Below are 15,933 nucleotides of genomic sequence, written 5' to 3' on the forward strand. Positions count from 1 at the left end.
GGAGACACGGGTTCGTACCCCGATCCGGGAAGGTCCCACCCGCTGCCCTAGTGCCGCACCCGGGAGCCTTAGCCGCTGCACCTAAGCCTCAGGAGCCGGCGCTCCGCAACGGGAGAGGCCACAACCGTGAGAGGTGCGCGTACACCCAAATAAGGAAAGACACAGGGCAAGATGATATCCCACCCAGGAACCGGAGGCGCCCTGTTTCTGGGAGAAAAGTCAACTTCCTATCCGAGCCCTGCACGAAATGACTAGAATCCTGGAAGCACAAGTGTTTGGGCACAAGCTTCCAGGCTGCCCGAGTGGAATGGTCAACACTGGGGAGAAAAAGGCCTGTGCCCTCAGGCCCCCATTTCGAGGTTGATGGGAAGCATCAGTACCTATTGTTTCGAAAAATTCAAAAGAGACACATGGTACTCAGGGGGCCCTTCCCTAAAGCAGCTTCTCCATACAGCGTGTTCTGCGTTGTAGGGCGTGGCCTAAAGGAAAGAATGCCGTGGGTCAGCCTAGGGGCCCGTGCACCTTCCAAAAGCCGGCTGTGTTCCACGAAGAACTGATCTTTAGTTGCAGTGGAACCCAACCCGAGTTTCTCCTTGAGGTAGGGTGACTGCAGGTGACAGGACCTAGAAGGACTGCTAAGCAGAGTGTCTCTCTCAGTATCGCTCTGACAGGGCAATGAGGCCGACCGGCATTGAATGCTGGAAGTGCTACAACCGTGTTACTGAATCCGTCTGTGACCGGAGGCAGTCTAGCTCTCCGACGCACGAGTTCAATATGTTGCCCTACACTCAGCTACGGAGGGGTGCAGCTAAGGATCTTCGCGACTGGATGAGGCTCACCAGGCCACTAGGAGCCTGCAGTGACTCAGCGTTCTTAGGCAGAATCGTGTGCGGACGCGAGGGTCCTAGGAGGCCTTTACAGCTTACTGCCTTTAAAGTAAAGCAGAGCTGCGACGTGGGTCTCATAGAAGCTGCCGCACGCCTCCCCTTCTGCATGGCAGAGCAGGGCCACCCGTCGAGGCGAGTGTTCATGCTGAGTTTCCCTTTCGCTATAAAGCAGGGCAGGGGAAGCTCCCAGCCAGGAAGTCGTAGTACCCTATTTCTTTGGAGGCAACTCAGTTTCTACTCAGTGCCACGCCTGCCCTGACTAGTAAGCCGGCAAACGCACTATTCCCCGGAAGCGTCAAGGGCTGACGCAGGGCGCTTTCCAGCGGGGAAAACAAGGCTTGTGACATCAGGCCCCCCATTCGAGGTTGACGCACTGCGTAAGGACCTGTTATGCTGCCGAAGTCAGAAGAGACACAAGCTACCCACTGACCCCTTCCCGAAATCAACTTTTGTAGGCAGGGTGTTCGGCTTGTAGGGAACTGCCTAAATTTTCGAAAGCCCCAGATCGGCCTAGGGGCCTGGGCATCTTCCAAAAGCCTGCTGTGTTCCACGAAGAACTGTGCGTCAGTTGCAGTGGAACCCAGCCTGACTTTTTCCTTGGGTAAGGTGACTGCAGGTTTGAGGTCCGAGCAGGAGCGCTAAGCAGAGTGTTTTTCGAGGTAGAGCTCAGGTAAGGCAAGGGGAGCCAACTTGCTTGTCATGTTGCGCTGGATACAACCTTGTTTCAGAAGCTCTTGGAGAGCTGAGGAAATCTGCCTCTCCCAAGGAAGAGGGCAGTGTGTTGCCCTACACTCGGCATAAACAGGCGTACACCTAAGGGCCTTCGGGGCTGGATGAGGCTCAAGCGGGCCCCAGGAGCCTGGCGGTACTCAGTGTTCTTGCACTGACTCGGGTGCTGACACGACGTTCTTAGGACTCCTTAAAGGGGTACTACCGAAAACTTAAAGCAGAACAGCAAGGAATGCCTCGGGAAGGGTGCTGCACGCCTTCCAATCGGCACGGCCCACCAGGGCGATTTTCGAGTCTCGTGGGGACACTGAGTTTCCCTTTCGCCCTAGAGCAGGGCAGGGAAGCTTCCTCAGGAACTGGAAGCAGCCTGCTTCTTTCGAGAAAGCTCATTTGCCTCTCGCAGGCATGCCCGCAGGGACTAAACTCCCGGCAGCAAGAGTGTTTTTGACCTGCTGGACTGGCTAGGAACGTCTCTCTGAAGCTGTGGCAGAGCTGAGGATCTCCAGCTCTCCCAGGGAAGAGTGCAGTGTGTTGCGCTTCGCTCAGGAAACACAGGGGTGCGCTGAAGGACCTACGGGGCTGGGTGCTGCTCCACAGGCCCACTGGAGCCCGGCTCCCTGAGTGTTCCTGTAAGGAAACTGCTGCTAACGTGCTAGGAGTCCGGAAAGGCCTACCCTCGTGAAACTAAAGTAGCACAGCCCAAATGCCTCATGGAAGCTGCTGCCCACCAATCTTTCCGCACGGAAACCCAGGGCCGTAGTGAAAAGCCAGTGTTTGCGTTTCGGGTTCCCTTTAGCTCTAAAGCAGGGTCAGGCTTTCTTTGTGGAACTGTAGTTGAAAGTCAGCCTGCCGATGCAGGAGACACGGGTTCGTACCCCGATCCGGGAAGGTCCCACCCGCTGCCCTAGTGCCGCACCCGGGAGCCTTAGCCGCTGCACCTAAGCCTCAGGAGCCGGCGCTCCGCAACGGGAGAGGCCACAACCGTGAGAGGTGCGCGTACACCCAAATAAGGAAAGACACAGGGCAAGATGATATCCCACCCAGGAACCGGAGGCGCCCTGTTTCTGGGAGAAAAGTCAACTTCCTATCCGAGCCCTGCACGAAATGACTAGAATCCTGGAAGCACAAGTGTTTGGGCACAAGCTTCCAGGCTGCCCGAGTGGAATGGTCAACACTGGGGAGAAAAAGGCCTGTGCCCTCAGGCCCCCATTTCGAGGTTGGCGGGAAGCATCAGTACCTATTGTTTCGAAAAATTCAAAAGAGACACATGGTACTCAGGGGGCCCTTCCCTAAAGCAGCTTCTCCATACAGCGTGTTCTGCGTTGTAGGGCGTGGCCTAAAGGAAAGAATGCCGTGGGTCAGCCTAGGGGCCCGTGCACCTTCCAAAAGCCGGCTGTGTTCCACGAAGAACTGATCTTTAGTTGCAGTGGAACCCAACCCGAGTTTCTCCTTGAGGTAGGGTGACTGCAGGTGACAGGACCTAGAAGGACTGCTAAGCAGAGTGTCTCTCTCAGTATCGCTCTGACAGGGCAATGAGGCCGACCGGCATTGAATGCTGGAAGTGCTACAACCGTGTTACTGAATCCGTCTGTGACCGGAGGCAGTCTAGCTCTCCGACGCACGAGTTCAATATGTTGCCCTACACTCAGCTACGGAGGGGTGCAGCTAAGGATCTTCGCGACTGGATGAGGCTCACCAGGCCACTAGGAGCCTGCAGTGACTCAGCGTTCTTAGGCAGAATCGTGTGCGGACGCGAGGGTCCTAGGAGGCCTTTACAGCTTACTGCCTTTAAAGTAAAGCAGAGCTGCGACGTGGGTCTCATAGAAGCTGCCGCACGCCTCCCCTTCTGCATGGCAGAGCAGGGCCACCCGTCGAGGCGAGTGTTCATGCTGAGTTTCCCTTTCGCTATAAAGCAGGGCAGGGGAAGCTCCCAGCCAGGAAGTCGTAGTACCCTATTTCTTTGGAGGCAACTCAGTTTCTACTCAGTGCCACGCCTGCCCTGACTAGTAAGCCGGCAAACGCACTATTCCCCGGAAGCGTCAAGGGCTCACGCAGGGCGCTTTCCAGCGGGGAAAACAAGGCTTGTGACATCAGGCCCCCCATTCGAGGTTGACGCACTGCGTAAGGACCTGTTATGCTGCCGAAGTCAGAAGAGACACAAGCTACCCACTGACCCCTTCCCGAAATCAACTTTTGTAGGCAGGGTGTTCGGCTTGTAGGGAACTGCCTAAATTTTCGAAAGCCCCAGATCGGCCTAGGGGCCTGGGCATCTCCCAAAAGCCTGCTGTGTTCCACGAAGAACTGTGCGTCAGTTGCAGTGGAACCCAGCCTGACTTTTTCCTTGGGTAAGGTGACTGCAGGTTTGAGGTCCGAGAAGGAGCGCTAAGCAGAGTGTTTTTCGAGGTAGAGCTCAGGTAAGGCAAGGGGAGCCAACTTGCTTGTCATGTTGCGCTGGATACAACCTTGTTTCAGAAGCTCTTGGAGAGCTGAGGAAATCTGCCTCTCCCAAGGAAGAGGGCAGTGTGTTGCCCTACACTCGGCATAAACAGGCGTACACCTAAGGGCCTTCGGGGCTGGATGAGGCTCAAGCGGGCCCCAGGAGCCTGGCGGTACTCAGTGTTCTTGCACTGACTCGGGTGCTGACACGACGTTCTTAGGACTCCTTAAAGGGGTACTACCGAAAACTTAAAGCAGAACAGCAAGGAATGCCTCGGGAAGGGTGCTGCACGCCTTCCAATCGGCACGGCCCACCAGGGCGATTTTCGAGTCTCGTGGGGACACTGAGTTTCCCTTTCGCCCTAGAGCAGGGCAGGGAAGCTTCCTCAGGAACTGGAAGCAGCCTGCTTCTTTCGAGAAAGCTCATTTGCCTCTCGCAGGCATGCCCGCAGGGACTAAACTCCCGGCAGCAAGAGTGTTTTTGACCTGCTGGACTGGCTAGGAACGTCTCTCTGAAGCTGTGGCAGAGCTGAGGATCTCCAGCTCTCCCAGGGAAGAGTGCAGTGTGTTGCGCTTCGCTCAGGAAACACAGGGGTGCGCTGAAGGACCTACGGGGCTGGGTGCTGCTCCACAGGCCCACTGGAGCCCGGCTCCCTGAGTGTTCCTGTAAGGAAACTGGTGCTAACGTGCTAGGAGTCCGGAAAGGCCTACCCTCGTGAAACTAAAGTAGCACAGCCCAAATGCCTCATGGAAGCTGCTGCCCACCAATCTTTCCGCACGGAAACCCAGGGCCGTAGTGAAAAGCCAGTGTTTGCGTTTCGGGTTCCCTTTAGCTCTAAAGCAGGGTCAGGCTTTCTTTGTGGAACTGTAGTTGAAAGTCAGCCTGCCGATGCAGGAGACACGGGTTCGTACCCCGATCCGGGAAGGTCCCACCCGCTGCCCTAGTGCCGCACCCGGGAGCCTTAGCCGCTGCACCTAAGCCTCAGGAGCCGGCGCTCCGCAACGGGAGAGGCCACAACCGTGAGAGGTGCGCGTACACCCAAATAAGGAAAGACACAGGGCAAGATGATATCCCACCCAGGAACCGGAGGCGCCCTGTTTCTGGGAGAAAAGTCAACTTCCTATCCGAGCCCTGCACGAAATGACTAGAATCCTGGAAGCACAAGTGTTTGGGCACAAGCTTCCAGGCTGCCCGAGTGGAATGGTCAACACTGGGGAGAAAAAGGCCTGTGCCCTCAGGCCCCCATTTCGAGGTTGACGGGAAGCATCAGTACCTATTGTTTCGAAAAATTCAAAAGAGACACATGGTACTCAGGGGGCCCTTCCCTAAAGCAGCTTCTCCATACAGCGTGTTCTGCGTTGTAGGGCGTGGCCTAAAGGAAAGAATGCCGTGGGTCAGCCTAGGGGCCCGTGCACCTTCCAAAAGCCGGCTGTGTTCCACGAAGAACTGATCTTTAGTTGCAGTGGAACCCAACCCGAGTTTCTCCTTGAGGTAGGGTGACTGCAGGTGACAGGACCTAGAAGGACTGCTAAGCAGAGTGTCTCTCTCAGTATCGCTCTGACAGGGCAATGAGGCCGACCGGCATTGAATGCTGGAAGTGCTACAACCGTGTTACTGAATCCGTCTGTGACCGGAGGCAGTCTAGCTCTCCGACGCACGAGTTCAATATGTTGCCCTACACTCAGCTACGGAGGGGTGCAGCTAAGGATCTTCGCGACTGGATGAGGCTCACCAGGCCACTAGGAGCCTGCAGTGACTCAGCGTTCTTAGGCAGAATCGTGTGCGGACGCGAGGGTCCTAGGAGGCCTTTACAGCTTACTGCCTTTAAAGTAAAGCAGAGCTGCGACGTGGGTCTCATAGAAGCTGCCGCACGCCTCCCCTTCTGCATGGCAGAGCAGGGCCACCCGTCGAGGCGAGTGTTCATGCTGAGTTTCCCTTTCGCTATAAAGCAGGGCAGGGGAAGCTCCCAGCCAGGAAGTCGTAGTACCCTATTTCTTTGGAGGCAACTCAGTTTCTACTCAGTGCCACGCCTGCCCTGACTAGTAAGCCGGCAAACGCACTATTCCCCGGAAGCGTCAAGGGCTCACGCAGGGCGCTTTCCAGCGGGGAAAACAAGGCTTGTGACATCAGGCCCCCCATTCGAGGTTGACGCACTGCGTAAGGACCTGTTATGCTGCCGAAGTCAGAAGAGACACAAGCTACCCACTGACCCCTTCCCGAAATCAACTTTTGTAGGCAGGGTGTTCGGCTTGTAGGGAACTGCCTAAATTTTCGAAAGCCCCAGATCGGCCTAGGGGCCTGGGCATCTTCCAAAAGCCTGCTGTGTTCCACGAAGAACTGTGCGTCAGTTGCAGTGGAACCCAGCCTGACTTTTTCCTTGGGTAAGGTGACTGCAGGTTTGAGGTCCGAGCAGGAGCGCTAAGCAGAGTGTTTTTCGAGGTAGAGCTCAGGTAAGGCAAGGGGAGCCAACTTGCTTGTCATGTTGCGCTGGATACAACCTTGTTTCAGAAGCTCTTGGAGAGCTGAGGAAATCTGCCTCTCCCAAGGAAGAGGGCAGTGTGTTGCCCTACACTCGGCATAAACAGGCGTACACCTAAGGGCCTTCGGGGCTGGATGAGGCTCAAGCGGGCCCCAGGAGCCTGGCGGTACTCAGTGTTCTTGCACTGACTCGGGTGCTGACACGACGTTCTTAGGACTCCTTAAAGGGGTACTACCGAAAACTTAAAGCAGAACAGCAAGGAATGCCTCGGGAAGGGTGCTGCACGCCTTCCAATCGGCACGGCCCACCAGGGCGATTTTCGAGTCTCGTGGGGACACTGAGTTTCCCTTTCGCCCTAGAGCAGGGCAGGGAAGCTTCCTCAGGAACTGGAAGCAGCCTGCTTCTTTCGAGAAAGCTCATTTGCCTCTCGCAGGCATGCCCGCAGGGACTAAACTCCCGGCAGCAAGAGTGTTTTTGACCTGCTGGACTGGCTAGGAACGTCTCTCTGAAGCTGTGGCAGAGCTGAGGATCTCCAGCTCTCCCAGGGAAGAGTGCAGTGTGTTGCGCTTCGCTCAGGAAACACAGGGGTGCGCTGAAGGACCTACGGGGCTGGGTGCTGCTCCACAGGCCCACTGGAGCCCGGCTCCCTGAGTGTTCCTGTAAGGAAACTGCTGCTAACGTGCTAGGAGTCCGGAAAGGCCTACCCTCGTGAAACTAAAGTAGCACAGCCCAAATGCCTCATGGAAGCTGCTGCCCACCAATCTTTCCGCACGGAAACCCAGGGCCGTAGTGAAAAGCCAGTGTTTGCGTTTCGGGTTCCCTTTAGCTCTAAAGCAGGGTCAGGCTTTCTTTGTGGAACTGTAGTTGAAAGTCAGCCTGCCGATGCAGGAGACACGGGTTCGTACCCCGATCCGGGAAGGTCCCACCCGCTGCCCTAGTGCCGCACCCGGGAGCCTTAGCCGCTGCACCTAAGCCTCAGGAGCCGGCGCTCCGCAACGGGAGAGGCCACAACCGTGAGAGGTGCGCGTACACCCAAATAAGGAAAGACACAGGGCAAGATGATATCCCACCCAGGAACCGGAGGCGCCCTGTTTCTGGGAGAAAAGTCAACTTCCTATCCGAGCCCTGCACGAAATGACTAGAATCCTGGAAGCACAAGTGTTTGGGCACAAGCTTCCAGGCTGCCCGAGTGGAATGGTCAACACTGGGGAGAAAAAGGCCTGTGCCCTCAGGCCCCCATTTCGAGGTTGACGGGAAGCATCAGTACCTATTGTTTCGAAAAATTCAAAAGAGACACATGGTACTCAGGGGGCCCTTCCCTAAAGCAGCTTCTCCATACAGCGTGTTCTGCGTTGTAGGGCGTGGCCTAAAGGAAAGAATGCCGTGGGTCAGCCTAGGGGCCCGTGCACCTTCCAAAAGCCGGCTGTGTTCCACGAAGAACTGATCTTTAGTTGCAGTGGAACCCAACCCGAGTTTCTCCTTGAGGTAGGGTGACTGCAGGTGACAGGACCTAGAAGGACTGCTAAGCAGAGTGTCTCTCTCAGTATCGCTCTGACAGGGCAATGAGGCCGACCGGCATTGAATGCTGGAAGTGCTACAACCGTGTTACTGAATCCGTCTGTGACCGGAGGCAGTCTAGCTCTCCGACGCACGAGTTCAATATGTTGCCCTACACTCAGCTACGGAGGGGTGCAGCTAAGGATCTTCGCGACTGGATGAGGCTCACCAGGCCACTAGGAGCCTGCAGTGACTCAGCGTTCTTAGGCAGAATCGTGTGCGGACGCGAGGGTCCTAGGAGGCCTTTACAGCTTACTGCCTTTAAAGTAAAGCAGAGCTGCGACGTGGGTCTCATAGAAGCTGCCGCACGCCTCCCCTTCTGCATGGCAGAGCAGGGCCACCCGTCGAGGCGAGTGTTCATGCTGAGTTTCCCTTTCGCTATAAAGCAGGGCAGGGGAAGCTCCCAGCCAGGAAGTCGTAGTACCCTATTTCTTTCGAGGCAACTCAGTTTCTACTCAGTGCCACGCCTGCCCTGACTAGTAAGCCGGCAAACGCACTATTCCCCGGAAGCGTCAAGGGCTCACGCAGGGCGCTTTCCAGCGGGGAAAACAAGGCTTGTGACATCAGGCCCCCCATTCGAGGTTGACGCACTGCGTAAGGACCTGTTATGCTGCCGAAGTCAGAAGAGACACAAGCTACCCACTGACCCCTTCCCGAAATCAACTTTTGTAGGCAGGGTGTTCGGCTTGTAGGGAACTGCCTAAATTTTCGAAAGCCCCAGATCGGCCTAGGGGCCTGGGCATCTCCCAAAAGCCTGCTGTGTTCCACGAAGAACTGTGCGTCAGTTGCAGTGGAACCCAGCCTGACTTTTTCCTTGGGTAAGGTGACTGCAGGTTTGAGGTCCGAGAAGGAGCGCTAAGCAGAGTGTTTTTCGAGGTAGAGCTCAGGTAAGGCAAGGGGAGCCAACTTGCTTGTCATGTTGCGCTGGATACAACCTTGTTTCAGAAGCTCTTGGAGAGCTGAGGAAATCTGCCTCTCCCAAGGAAGAGGGCAGTGTGTTGCCCTACACTCGGCATAAACAGGCGTACACCTAAGGGCCTTCGGGGCTGGATGAGGCTCAAGCGGGCCCCAGGAGCCTGGCGGTACTCAGTGTTCTTGCACTGACTCGGGTGCTGACACGACGTTCTTAGGACTCCTTAAAGGGGTACTACCGAAAACTTAAAGCAGAACAGCAAGGAATGCCTCGGGAAGGGTGCTGCACGCCTTCCAATCGGCACGGCCCACCAGGGCGATTTTCGAGTCTCGTGGGGACACTGAGTTTCCCTTTCGCCCTAGAGCAGGGCAGGGAAGCTTCCTCAGGAACTGGAAGCAGCCTGCTTCTTTCGAGAAAGCTCATTTGCCTCTCGCAGGCATGCCCGCAGGGACTAAACTCCCGGCAGCAAGAGTGTTTTTGACCTGCTGGACTGGCTAGGAACGTCTCTCTGAAGCTGTGGCAGAGCTGAGGATCTCCAGCTCTCCCAGGGAAGAGTGCAGTGTGTTGCGCTTCGCTCAGGAAACACAGGGGTGCGCTGAGGGACCTACGGGGCTGGGTGCTGCTCCACAGGCCCACTGGAGCCCGGCTCCCTGAGTGTTCCTGTAAGGAAACTGGTGCTAACGTGCTAGGAGTCCGGAAAGGCCTACCCTCGTGAAACTAAAGTAGCACAGCCCAAATGCCTCATGGAAGCTGCTGCCCACCAATCTTTCCGCACGGAAACCCAGGGCCGTAGTGAAAAGCCAGTGTTTGCGTTTCGGGTTCCCTTTAGCTCTAAAGCAGGGTCAGGCTTTCTTTGTGGAACTGTAGTTGAAAGTCAGCCTGCCGATGCAGGAGACACGGGTTCGTACCCCGATCCGGGAAGGTCCCACCCGCTGCCCTAGTGCCGCACCCGGGAGCCTTAGCCGCTGCACCTAAGCCTCAGGAGCCGGCGCTCCGCAACGGGAGAGGCCACAACCGTGAGAGGTGCGCGTACACCCAAATAAGGAAAGACACAGGGCAAGATGATATCCCACCCAGGAACCGGAGGCGCCCTGTTTCTGGGAGAAAAGTCAACTTCCTATCCGAGCCCTGCACGAAATGACTAGAATCCTGGAAGCACAAGTGTTTGGGCACAAGCTTCCAGGCTGCCCGAGTGGAATGGTCAACACTGGGGAGAAAAAGGCCTGTGCCCTCAGGCCCCCATTTCGAGGTTGACGGGAAGCATCAGTACCTATTGTTTCGAAAAATTCAAAAGAGACACATGGTACTCAGGGGGCCCTTCCCTAAAGCAGCTTCTCCATACAGCGTGTTCTGCGTTGTAGGGCGTGGCCTAAAGGAAAGAATGCCGTGGGTCAGCCTAGGGGCCCGTGCACCTTCCAAAAGCCGGCTGTGTTCCACGAAGAACTGATCTTTAGTTGCAGTGGAACCCAACCCGAGTTTCTCCTTGAGGTAGGGTGACTGCAGGTGACAGGACCTAGAAGGACTGCTAAGCAGAGTGTCTCTCTCAGTATCGCTCTGACAGGGCAATGAGGCCGACCGGCATTGAATGCTGGAAGTGCTACAACCGTGTTACTGAATCCGTCTGTGACCGGAGGCAGTCTAGCTCTCCGACGCACGAGTTCAATATGTTGCCCTACGCTCAGCTACGGAGGGGGGCAGCTAAGGATCTTCGCGACTGGATGAGGCTCACCAGGCCACTAGGAGCCTGCAGTGACTCAGCGTTCTTAGGCAGAATCGTGTGCGGACGCGAGGGTCCTAGGAGGCCTTTACAGCTTACTGCCTTTAAAGTAAAGCAGAGCTGCGACGTGGGTCTCATAGAAGCTGCCGCACGCCTCCCCTTCTGCATGGCAGAGCAGGGCCACCCGTCGAGGCGAGTGTTCATGCTGAGTTTCCCTTTCGCTATAAAGCAGGGCAGGGGAAGCTCCCAGCCAGGAAGTCGTAGTACCCTATTTCTTTGGAGGCAACTCAGTTTCTACTCAGTGCCACGCCTGCCCTGACTAGTAAGCCGGCAAACGCACTATTCCCCGGAAGCGTCAAGGGCTCACGCAGGGCGCTTTCCAGCGGGGAAAACAAGGCTTGTGACATCAGGCCCCCCATTCGAGGTTGACGCACTGCGTAAGGACCTGTTATGCTGCCGAAGTCAGAAGAGACACAAGCTACCCACTGACCCCTTCCCGAAATCAACTTTTGTAGGCAGGGTGTTCGGCTTGTAGGGAACTGCCTAAATTTTCGAAAGCCCCAGATCGGCCTAGGGGCCTGGGCATCTTCCAAAAGCCTGCTGTGTTCCACGAAGAACTGTGCGTCAGTTGCAGTGGAACCCAGCCTGACTTTTTCCTTGGGTAAGGTGACTGCAGGTTTGAGGTCCGAGCAGGAGCGCTAAGCAGAGTGTTTTTCGAGGTAGAGCTCAGGTAAGGCAAGGGGAGCCAACTTGCTTGTCATGTTGCGCTGGATACAACCTTGTTTCAGAAGCTCTTGGAGAGCTGAGGAAATCTGCCTCTCCCAAGGAAGAGGGCAGTGTGTTGCCCTACACTCGGCATAAACAGGCGTACACCTAAGGGCCTTCGGGGCTGGATGAGGCTCAAGCGGGCCCCAGGAGCCTGGCGGTACTCAGTGTTCTTGCACTGACTCGGGTGCTGACACGACGTTCTTAGGACTCCTTAAAGGGGTACTACCGAAAACTTAAAGCAGAACAGCAAGGAATGCCTCGGGAAGGGTGCTGCACGCCTTCCAATCGGCACGGCCCACCAGGGCGATTTTCGAGTCTCGTGGGGACACTGAGTTTCCCTTTCGCCCTAGAGCAGGGCAGGGAAGCTTCCTCAGGAACTGGAAGCAGCCTGCTTCTTTCGAGAAGGCTCATTTGCCTCTCGCAGGCATGCCCGCAGGGACTAAACTCCCGGCAGCAAGAGTGTTTTTGACCTGCTGGACTGGCTAGGAACGTCTCTCTGAAGCTGTGGCAGAGCTGAGGATCTCCAGCTCTCCCAGGGAAGAGTGCAGTGTGTTGCGCTTCGCTCAGGAAACACAGGGGTGCGCTGAAGGACCTACGGGGCTGGGTGCTGCTCCACAGGCCCACTGGAGCCCGGCTCCCTGAGTGTTCCTGTAAGGAAACTGCTGCTAACGTGCTAGGAGTCCGGAAAGGCCTACCCTCGTGAAACTAAAGTAGCACAGCCCAAATGCCTCATGGAAGCTGCTGCCCACCAATCTTTCCGCACGGAAACCCAGGGCCGTAGTGAAAAGCCAGTGTTTGCGTTTCGGGTTCCCTTTAGCTCTAAAGCAGGGTCAGGCTTTCTTTGTGGAACTGTAGTTGAAAGTCAGCCTGCCGATGCAGGAGACACGGGTTCGTACCCCGATCCGGGAAGGTCCCACCCGCTGCCCTAGTGCCGCACCCGGGAGCCTTAGCCGCTGCACCTAAGCCTCAGGAGCCGGCGCTCCGCAACGGGAGAGGCCACAACCGTGAGAGGTGCGCGTACACCCAAATAAGGAAAGACACAGGGCAAGATGATATCCCACCCAGGAACCGGAGGCGCCCTGTTTCTGGGAGAAAAGTCAACTTCCTATCCGAGCCCTGCACGAAATGACTAGAATCCTGGAAGCACAAGTGTTTGGGCACAAGCTTCCAGGCTGCCCGAGTGGAATGGTCAACACTGGGGAGAAAAAGGCCTGTGCCCTCAGGCCCCCATTTCGAGGTTGACGGGAAGCATCAGTACCTATTGTTTCGAAAAATTCAAAAGAGACACATGGTACTCAGGGGGCCCTTCCCTAAAGCAGCTTCTCCATACAGCGTGTTCTGCGTTGTAGGGCGTGGCCTAAAGGAAAGAATGCCGTGGGTCAGCCTAGGGGCCCGTGCACCTTCCAAAAGCCGGCTGTGTTCCACGAAGAACTGATCTTTAGTTGCAGTGGAACCCAACCCGAGTTTCTCCTTGAGGTAGGGTGACTGCAGGTGACAGGACCTAGAAGGACTGCTAAGCAGAGTGTCTCTCTCAGTATCGCTCTGACAGGGCAATGAGGCCGACCGGCATTGAATGCTGGAAGTGCTACAACCGTGTTACTGAATCCGTCTGTGACCGGAGGCAGTCTAGCTCTCCGACGCACGAGTTCAATATGTTGCCCTACACTCAGCTACGGAGGGGTGCAGCTAAGGATCTTCGCGACTGGATGAGGCTCACCAGGCCACTAGGAGCCTGCAGTGACTCAGCGTTCTTAGGCAGAATCGTGTGCGGACGCGAGGGTCCTAGGAGGCCTTTACAGCTTACTGCCTTTAAAGTAAAGCAGAGCTGCGACGTGGGTCTCATAGAAGCTGCCGCACGCCTCCCCTTCTGCATGGCAGAGCAGGGCCACCCGTCGAGGCGAGTGTTCATGCTGAGTTTCCCTTTCGCTATAAAGCAGGGCAGGGGAAGCTCCCAGCCAGGAAGTCGTAGTACCCTATTTCTTTGGAGGCAACTCAGTTTCTACTCAGTGCCACGCCTGCCCTGACTAGTAAGCCGGCAAACGCACTATTCCCCGGAAGCGTCAAGGGCTGACGCAGGGCGCTTTCCAGCGGGGAAAACAAGGCTTGTGACATCAGGCCCCCCATTCGAGGTTGACGCACTGCGTAAGGACCTGTTATGCTGCCGAAGTCAGAAGAGACACAAGCTACCCACTGACCCCTTCCCGAAATCAACTTTTGTAGGCAGGGTGTTCGGCTTGTAGGGAACTGCCTAAATTTTCGAAAGCCCCAGATCGGCCTAGGGGCCTGGGCATCTTCCAAAAGCCTGCTGTGTTCCACGAAGAACTGTGCGTCAGTTGCAGTGGAACCCAGCCTGACTTTTTCCTTGGGTAAGGTGACTGCAGGTTTGAGGTCCGAGCAGGAGCGCTAAGCAGAGTGTTTTTCGAGGTAGAGCTCAGGTAAGGCAAGGGGAGCCAACTTGCTTGTCATGTTGCGCTGGATACAACCTTGTTTCAGAAGCTCTTGGAGAGCTGAGGAAATCTGCCTCTCCCAAGGAAGAGGGCAGTGTGTTGCCCTACACTCGGCATAAACAGGCGTACACCTAAGGGCCTTCGGGGCTGGATGAGGCTCAAGCGGGCCCCAGGAGCCTGGCGGTACTCAGTGTTCTTGCACTGACTCGGGTGCTGACACGACGTTCTTAGGACTCCTTAAAGGGGTACTACCGAAAACTTAAAGCAGAACAGCAAGGAATGCCTCGGGAAGGGTGCTGCACGCCTTCCAATCGGCACGGCCCACCAGGGCGATTTTCGAGTCTCGTGGGGACACTGAGTTTCCCTTTCGCCCTAGAGCAGGGCAGGGAAGCTTCCTCAGGAACTGGAAGCAGCCTGCTTCTTTCGAGAAAGCTCATTTGCCTCTCGCAGGCATGCCCGCAGGGACTAAACTCCCGGCAGCAAGAGTGTTTTTGACCTGCTGGACTGGCTAGGAACGTCTCTCTGAAGCTGTGGCAGAGCTGAGGATCTCCAGCTCTCCCAGGGAAGAGTGCAGTGTGTTGCGCTTCGCTCAGGAAACACAGGGGTGCGCTGAAGGACCTACGGGGCTGGGTGCTGCTCCACAGGCCCACTGGAGCCCGGCTCCCTGAGTGTTCCTGTAAGGAAACTGGTGCTAACGTGCTAGGAGTCCGGAAAGGCCTACCCTCGTGAAACTAAAGTAGCACAGCCCAAATGCCTCATGGAAGCTGCTGCCCACCAATCTTTCCGCACGGAAACCCAGGGCCGTAGTGAAAAGCCAGTGTTTGCGTTTCGGGTTCCCTTTAGCTCTAAAGCAGGGTCAGGCTTTCTTTGTGGAACTGTAGTTGAAAGTCAGCCTGCCGATGCAGGAGACACGGGTTCGTACCCCGATCCGGGAAGGTCCCACCCGCTGCCCTAGTGCCGCACCCGGGAGCCTTAGCCGCTGCACCTAAGCCTCAGGAGCCGGCGCTCCGCAACGGGAGAGGCCACAACCGTGAGAGGTGCGCGTACACCCAAATAAGGAAAGACACAGGGCAAGATGATATCCCACCCAGGAACCGGAGGCGCCCTGTTTCTGGGAGAAAAGTCAACTTCCTATCCGAGCCCTGCACGAAATGACTAGAATCCTGGAAGCACAAGTGTTTGGGCACAAGCTTCCAGGCTGCCCGAGTGGAATGGTCAACACTGGGGAGAAAAAGGCCTGTGCCCTCAGGCCCCCATTTCGAGGTTGACGGGAAGCATCAGTACCTATTGTTTCGAAAAATTCAAAAGAGACACATGGTACTCAGGGGGCCCTTCCCTAAAGCAGCTTCTCCATACAGCGTGTTCTGCGTTGTAGGGCGTGGCCTAAAGGAAAGAATGCCGTGGGTCAGCCTAGGGGCCCGTGCACCTTCCAAAAGCCGGCTGTGTTCCACGAAGAACTGATCTTTAGTTGCAGTGGAACCCAACCCGAGTTTCTCCTTGAGGTAGGGTGACTGCAGGTGACAGGACCTAGAAGGACTGCTAAGCAGAGTGTCTCTCTCAGTATCGCTCTGACAGGGCAATGAGGCCGACCGGCATTGAATGCTGGAAGTGCTACAACCGTGTTACTGAATCCGTCTGTGACCGGAGGCAGTCTAGCTCTCCGACGCACGAGTTCAATATGTTGCCCTACACTCAGCTACGGAGGGGTGCAGCTAAGGATCTTCGCGACTGGATGAGGCTCACCAGGCCACTAGGAGCCTGCAGTGACTCAGCGTTCTTAGGCAGAATCGTGTGCGGACGCGAGGGTCCTAGGAGGCCTTTACAGCTTACTGCCTTTAAAGTAAAGCAGAGCTGCGACGTGGGTCTCATAGAAGCTGCCGCACGCCTCCCCTTCTGCATGGCAGAGCAGGGCCACCCGTCGAGGCGAGTGTTCATGCTGAGTTTCCCTTTCGCTATAAAGCAGGGCAGGGGAAGCTCCCAGCCAGGAAGTCGTAGTACC

This window comes from Mesoplodon mirus (assembly GCF_964341445.2).
Source record: "Mesoplodon mirus genome assembly, chromosome: 17".
Lineage (NCBI taxonomy): Eukaryota > Metazoa > Chordata > Mammalia > Artiodactyla > Ziphiidae > Mesoplodon > Mesoplodon mirus.